At 45.5% G+C, this 7,592-nt stretch overlaps 1 long non-coding RNA gene across 1 annotated transcript; it reads left to right on the top strand.

The window, feature by feature from the left end:
- The first annotated feature begins 353 nt into the window (after positions 1 to 353).
- Positions 354 to 6,795, top strand: LOC106046258 (uncharacterized). The gene is made up of 2 exons (XR_007157473.2): positions 354 to 3,862; positions 4,613 to 6,795. It is a non-coding gene; the product is annotated as an uncharacterized lncRNA (long non-coding RNA).
- Positions 6,796 to 7,592: the final 797 nt, after the last annotated feature.

Below are 7,592 nucleotides of genomic sequence, written 5' to 3' on the forward strand. Positions count from 1 at the left end.
CCCCGGAGCTGTTCATGTTGGCCGTCAGTAAAGGATGGCAGCCCAGCTTCCTGGAGCCTTTTAGAAATATGTGGTGAGGAATGAAAGCCTTAGGTGCTTTCAGAGGGTTGCTTAAAGCTTTGTTTTTTTAATCTAGCTGTGGAACAGCATTGTTAGTAACATGGAAGAAATCCTTTTCCCTTGCAGATGTCAACTCCTGCAGGAGCACTGCTCCTTTCTGTTAGCTCTAAGATAAAGGGAGCTGTTTTTCTCAGCTCTGGGAAGTGAATAGCAAAGTGTGGCCATTTATAGCAGTTCCTCTTTCAGGATGATTTCCAAGTGATTTACTGATGTGATGCCACCAGGGAGAGAAGGGAAGCTGAGTTAGAGGGAACGTTCAAGAAGGTTGGAAGCTTCAGGGGCCTGAAGTAGAAGAGGCTTGGCATCCGGCAGGGTCAGTGCTGCAGAAGGAGTTGGTCTGACAAAAGACCCAGGCAGAAATAGCAAAAAGACACCTGGAGATCTGCCAGCAATGGCAGTTCTGAGAGTTAAACAAACGGAGGTTTGTCGTTGATCTGAGACACTCGATTGCGAGATGCACAAAGGGATCATTACGGGACAAAAAGTGTGACCTGATAGTTAAAACCATGGATCAAGATTGTGATTCTACCACTAATTTGGTGTGTGACTTGAGGTGAGGTGAGTCATTTACTTCTTGCGCCATCTCCCTTCTCCGTCCCCTCCTATTTAGGTGGTGAGGAGATTGGAGCAGCCTCGCTCCGACAGCAGGAGGGTGCTGGCAGCCCTGTTACACCACCCAGCCCACTGCTGCCCTGGAGAGGAAAGGTCTTTCTTTGGACCTCCTTTGGGCCAAAACTAAAGGTCCTTCTTTGAGTCTAGGGGCCTGTCATCGAAATGGGGTGACCTGTGGTCCTGGGGAGCTGGGGAAGGACTCTGGCTAATGTGATAAGTACGTAGGAATGATCAGAAGCTGGGTACTCTTGGATAATTGATTAATTACTCTCATTTTATTAAGCAATGCATTAAGTAGGGTTCAGTGCACTAAAAACTCATTAACCAGGGCAATCAGGGACAAGCACAACAAGCACATGCAATTTGATTTTCCCAAGGGTTGCAAAACACCCGCACGTATACACAAAACCCTTTTGAAGTCCCAAGTCATCACATCCTGCAACCTGGAAAAGCAGAAGAGCCAAACTGCTCCGCCTGCTTTTGTAGGTCTTGCAGTAAGCCATTGCTATCAGGACCCTGTTGGTCTGAACAGGTAGGACAAGGAAGAAACTTGTGTTTTAGAGCAGTGAGACATGTGAAAGAAAGAAAAATCTTCCTTTGTATGAGGTAGTTGGGTGAATATAGCAAACCAGCATGAGCTGCAGTCCCTGGCTGGCTTGGAATAAAGTGCTGCTGAACTCAGCTCAGGCTGGAAGTTTTCACATGGTTTGGGTAACGCCTGAGTCAAATCAATTTGCTAAGAAAGCCATACAGCTCTGCGTCCTCCCATCTTCTTAATGCACAGCATAACACTGCCTGATACACCCGCAGGCCCAAATGGGAGCTGGATCTTGAGTCCTCCTGGCAAATATTTGCCTGTATTGTCAGTAATTGGGTTGACGGTCTGTTGTCAGTCTTGAATATTTCGTGGAAGTAAGGCCCACCGTAATGGAACTTATCATGAGAATGGTGTTGTTTTACTGCTCAGTATGGCTCGGTGGACCGTTCACCACGGCTTCATGGACATTAGCTCTTTGTGGTTGGAGAACCGATGACTTAATGCGGTGCTGAGAGGTAATTTTGCTGTTACCGTGATGGATGCAGCACAGTAACATGGGTAGAAAATAGTGTCTATTTATGGGCCTCTCATCAAGATATATGATCTATAGAATGAAATGTTTTCTTGGTAACAATCTGAAGAATTGTGTAAGAACTGCTGACAGCCCGGACTGTGCCTTTGGTGGTGAGGTAGAGAGAAGCAGGAAAGATGGATGCAGCAATTATGATGGAGGCAAAGTCAGCCAACAAATTGGCCATTTCCTTTTTTCCATTCAGTTAGGAGTGACAAATGGTTTAATTTACATTACTTCCTTACATTAAACTACAGTGTGTTCAACTGCCTGGAGATTAATTCAGTCTATGGATCTGGCAGATCGCATTTATTTGAATGTGTTTTCTTTTTAAAAGTTCATATTGAATTTTGCTTGGTTCTAGTCTGTTAGGCTCCTGAAATGCAATGGTTGCAAGAAACCTAGATGAAAGGATTACAGAGCAATTAAAATTCCTTGTCCTTTTTCTTTTTCCTTTCTGGCACCCCTGTTTGTAGAGTGGATTGTTTCTGTCTGGAAGATCTAATTAAGCTTGCAACACTGAAAGATGGTAAAGAGTTCGAGGTGGCCTTTGCCATTCAGCATAGGTAGGGCACGAGAGCTGTATGATATCTTACTTATGTCATGTTCTCATGTCATTTGCACTTGATGTGACAACTCAAAATGCCATAAACAGATGAGAAGGATTGTTTAACGGAGTCGCATTGATTTACAGTACTGAAAATGCGGCTTATCCTTTCCAAAAATGGGATTAACTAACTCAAACTTCTCTGCAAAAGGAATGTAGAGGCCTTTCTCACTATGCCCTAACATTTTAGTGGAATCAGTCTGAATCAATCCTGCCAGCCAGTGCTCAGAAATAAAATCTGGTGTTATTTTTAACTGTGTAATAATGGATACAGAAGACGGCTAATTTCAAGGAACAGGAGAGCAGTTAACAGAAATAGTGAGTGCTATTCTCATCGGGTTTGGCTCTGTTTTCTTCTTGAGATTTGTCCACTGACACAGGAAGGTGTGGGGTTTATTTTGCAATGTATCTGCTTATCAGAAGCAGCCACTGACTAATCTCTGTGAGTAAATTTTGGTCTGTGATTTGTTGGTGAGTGTTCAGCACTCAAATCCAAGCTGCTTTGAGTACATACGCCAAATAAACACACCTTGCCTAGGGCCAGCACATATCCTGACTTACTTGCAGTTTTGAGTAGGCTGAATTAATGCACAGGCCAGAAGTCTGCTCCTCTTGCCAGAACAGAAATTGATGTCAGCAGTTACGTGTTGAGGAGGAAGATGCTCCTCACAGAGGTGATCACGAGCCAGATCTCATTTCAGAGTGGGTCTCAGGTGAGGGGGACAGGCTGGACGAAGTGACCAAGCGTGTGCCCCTATGGCAGATCTCTAAGTGGCTGCTGCAGCCTTGTCGTTTCCTTGTCCTCCTCATCCCCAAACTTTGCAGATCCCCATCTGCACTCTTTAGAAACCATGCATCTGCACTTCCACCCTGCGTCTCTAAAACGGGTATGAAGGGATTTCTTTCCTCCCTCGCTGGACTGCAAAGGCTTGGTCTCTGAGCGGCAGGGACTGCCCGGGACTTCAGGCGTCCCAGCAGCAGCAGTGCCCCACATTCAGCTGTGTCTCGCTGCTGCTAATTGACAGCAGGGTGAGTGCCAGCTCCTCGGGACGTGGGCTGGGTGTATTTTCCTGTGAAGCCCACTTGCGTCGTTTTGTGGCTAAACGAATAACACGGCTGTCTTCTGCTGCTCTTTGTTACTTCTCACCCATCTTGTGATTTATGCAAGGCCTCATCCTAGGGCACTCCTCTGTCTATTCATGTATATTTTTGCTGTGCCATCTGAGAGCAGAAAGCCCAGCGTTACACAGAACAGGAGCAAAGCGAGGAGAAGGCAGATTCTGACGGAGCTCGCCAAGGCCTAGGCTTGGTGAGTGGTAACCAAGGCAACGAGGCCTCTTTGGAAATAAGTGCTCGCTGCAGCCCCCCATTTTGTGCAGAGAACTGGGCAGCGTTAAAGATTAGAGAAGACAAGGTAAGATCTGGTAGGCAAACAAAGCTGTCAGACGTGCAATCAGAAATGCCTGCCACCGAACCGACTAAATTAAAGCAGGCCCCAAGTGGGGACGAACGTTCGCTGATGGTTTGGCTGTTGCCCTGCGAGTGATTGAAGGGGCTGTTAGAGCTCATCGAGAAATGAAAATACAGATTTCAAGAAAAGGTTTTGTGTGAAACCAAAAGCGGCCATGGTCTGCTCTAGTTTACACTGTAACTCTGGCAGATCTCAGGCCACAATGTTGTAGCAGAGTGCAAACTTAGCCCAAAGCCTTCACTGCGGGGAAAAATTCCTACAGGTCTGATTTTAATTGCTTGATTTGACATGGAGATAAATGGGAGAGAGACATAAGTGACCATTTTAAGCTACTTTTGTGCTCCTATCATCTGTAAAAGGCCTTGGGGGTGTAAGCAGGCATTATGGCTGCTTTAATTTACATTCATAATGTAATGCTCTTTGGCTGATACTTTTCCCTTAATATCCCTGCAACACACCCTACGTCTCTCCTGGTCTATTCTTAAGCTGTGATTTTAGTTTTTTAGAGAATGATCTGTGGTGTAGGGGGAGGATGTTGTATGGGGACTTGTGAACTTCCCCAGTCGCAGGGGGCTGCTCTCCGTCCCACTCGGTCCTGCTGGCCCAGGGCTTTTGGGCGATTGGATCTGCTAGGAGGCAAGCTTAGTTTTGTCCTGAACAAAGCCCTGAACCACCAATATTGTATTGTTTCAGGTGAGCCACACTCAGGACTCCCGTGCTGCTTATGCCTTAGTTGTGTGAAGGGTGAAGTCAGTCGCTGCATGGGCTCTGCAGGTAACCTCGTGGCAAGGTTTGACTCTGACCCTTAGCATCTGTGCTGCAGAATCCTTGCAATGCGCTTGTCCCACTGCTGGCCGGTGTGATCACAGCCATCTGCGAGCAAACCTTCAGCTGCTGGAAGGGGCAAACCTGCCTGAACAAAGGCAGCAGTGGAGGGATCTGTAGCCCCAGCTGTTCTTAGTGCCCAGTGCTTTTGATCACAGTGAGCCCAGCCTTTTTACTGTGCAGCCATGGGTTACTTTCTGGCTGCTTCAGTACCTGGAGAGTAAGTGGGTGGGTAGTCAGCTTTTGTCTTCAGCAGGGCCTCGCTTCCATCTTGTTTAAGTTGCTGAAGCTAAAACTCCGTGATCTGCAATGAGCATTGTGTAGAAGGGAGTGTACGGGTGAACTGGAGCTGATCTGTGCTTAGCAGCCTGCAGGATGAAGAGGAGCAGACCCCTGCGCTTCTCCAAGAGCTCTTTCTGCCCTCGGAAGAGCACCCATTCTGCATTCTGCTGCTATTGCTATAGTAACTTTCTGCCTCCTGATTTTGTTATGAATGGCAATGGGAAAAGCCTCCATGCAGGCTCCAGCTGATACCCTGCTGTTTGAAACATCCTCAAGGCTTGCTTTCTTTTTTAACCCGTGAATGGATGGTGCTTTTTAGCTGGGGGTTCCTTTGTGAGTCTGTTTTCTTCCTTTTGTCTCTCTGCATTCAACAACACGCCATATGTCCACTGTACACAGAGAGAACATTTGGAGCAAGCAGCTTTATACAGGCAAAGATCTGGATCTTTTTGGGAAGAGAGTGCTGGGCATTTCTGGGAAGCGGTAGTTTACAGTGGTGTTTTTGTGAGATGTACGAGTGGGGTTCAGCAGCTACCAGCACTGGGCTCTGAAGGCTGACTTTGTCTGCCTTTATCACGATCCAGGCATCCCCTCTCCAGACACAATGCAGCCCTTTTCCTTCTGCCAGCACACCCTCCCTCTGGGACTTACTGCTACCATGGAAAACAGCATAAAGCACGGGTGAATCTGTTCTTTAACCAGTTGTGAGCAGCAGGTCAATATTGTCACTGCGATGTACCAAATGGATGGATGGATCCCACCGAACACATGCGGCTTGTTTAGGTCAAAAGAATGAACGTTAGAACTGGGCAAAGAGCTCAGGAATTGGGGTTGCTGGCACACTGACAAACTTGGTTTCGAACAGTACCCAAATGAATCAACCTTGAAAATGACCTTGTGCTAGAAGCTGTACGTATACAGGTAGCAAGCAAGAAAAGTGTGATGGAGGAGATGTTGACACATGAGAGAGAGACTGAATTATTGTCTCCAGCTAGGAGACAGGTCCAGAGACAGAGCTCCTGGTGTTCTATACAGGAATTGTACCCAGGTTCCTCCCTTTTCTAACCTAATTATTCTTCCCAGAGCTAGTGGTAACCATTTCTTCCCAGCACGCTGCAATTTATCCTCAGAGCATCTTTTCTGCATGACTAAAATGTTTAGCTCCCCCGTGCAGCCCAAAGTGCCGTTGAAACGTTTTTCAAGATTTGCCTCAACTTGAATTTTGCTGCTTCTCATTAAAGTTCGAAGGTGTGAATATATTCTAGGCCCACAGAATCTGTTCTGCCTTAAATTAAAAAGAGATCCCTTGAAAAAAAGAGTAAAAATGATGTGCTTTAAATTTTTGGTCCTATAATCCGAGTGGACTGTGATGCGTTTTTCAGATAATAGGTATACAGTTTCATTTAAGTCATGCACATGTTTTTATTAGAAAATAACTGCTTACCTTAGCATTGTTTCTCAAACCTGCCTTTTGAGATGCTGATTATTTAATTGGTATGTAATTCAATAAACCTCTTAAGTAATTTTATTTCATTATTGTATTTTTCGTGTTTCTTACTCCCCACATCTGAAAGCATTTTCTAATCACTAAAGAATGAACAAATCCATCGTCTTTGGAGATGATTATATTGCCACTTAGTAGGCACAGGTGAATGCAGTGACCTGCTGAAGGTCACAAAGTCAGTCAGTTGTGGAACGAAGCGGAGAGGTGGAGTTTTCATTCCCCCTCCTGTAGAGCAGACGACCGACAATACTGCTTTGCTTGACAGGTGACATTGAAGTACGGGTGCTAAAATAATCCAGTAAATAATTTTAAAATAATCTTTGTTTGTAAAGACTCACTTAAGTATGTGTGTTTATTTCAGTCCAGTACCTAGCCTACGAAGCCTTGCAGATTCGAGCCCTGTGCCTGACTCTTCCATTTGCATGCATTAGCAAAGCAAACAGGAAACTGCAGAGCAGCCGGTGCATGTTTCCAACTATAATGCTAATTTGTTGGCTTCTGTTTGGGAAAGAAAATGGGGAGTAATTTGAGGGAGTGAATTTGTTTATTTTTTCCCTTTGTACGACTGGAAAAACTGATTCTGGTTAAAAACTAGTTTGGTTTTGTTGGACCTGGGGAGCTCTGGCATTTTCTGGGGGTTAGACTTCAAAATGTGGAGCACTGAATGTGGCAAAACACCTGACCGCTAGCTTAAATCTTGGAGAATTTACTGATCCTGCTGAGGCTCTAACACATTTCTACATCTAGGCTGCTTCTTTGCAAGGAGATGCACAGATCAGTCAGATGTAGGTGTGGTTCGTTTTGTTTCACATCCCAGTTCCAGTATTGAAGCTGATGAAGAGTACGATTTCTTGCTTTGAACATGTTTATCAAAGTTAGATGCTGAAGCCATGCTTGTTTTTTGGAAATATTCTTATGCTTGCAGTGGGGCAGTGTTAGCAATCCCTGGGGCATTCCCTGTGTTCCTTCCAAATACCAGCTCTGCAAACAGGCTTGGGGCTGTGCTGCCCATGCTGCAGATGTATAGCTGTTGCAGTCGTAACACCCTTGTGAGTATTCTTT

Source organism: Anser cygnoides, chromosome 26 (assembly GCF_040182565.1).
Source record: "Anser cygnoides isolate HZ-2024a breed goose chromosome 26, Taihu_goose_T2T_genome, whole genome shotgun sequence".
Lineage (NCBI taxonomy): Eukaryota > Metazoa > Chordata > Aves > Anseriformes > Anatidae > Anser > Anser cygnoides.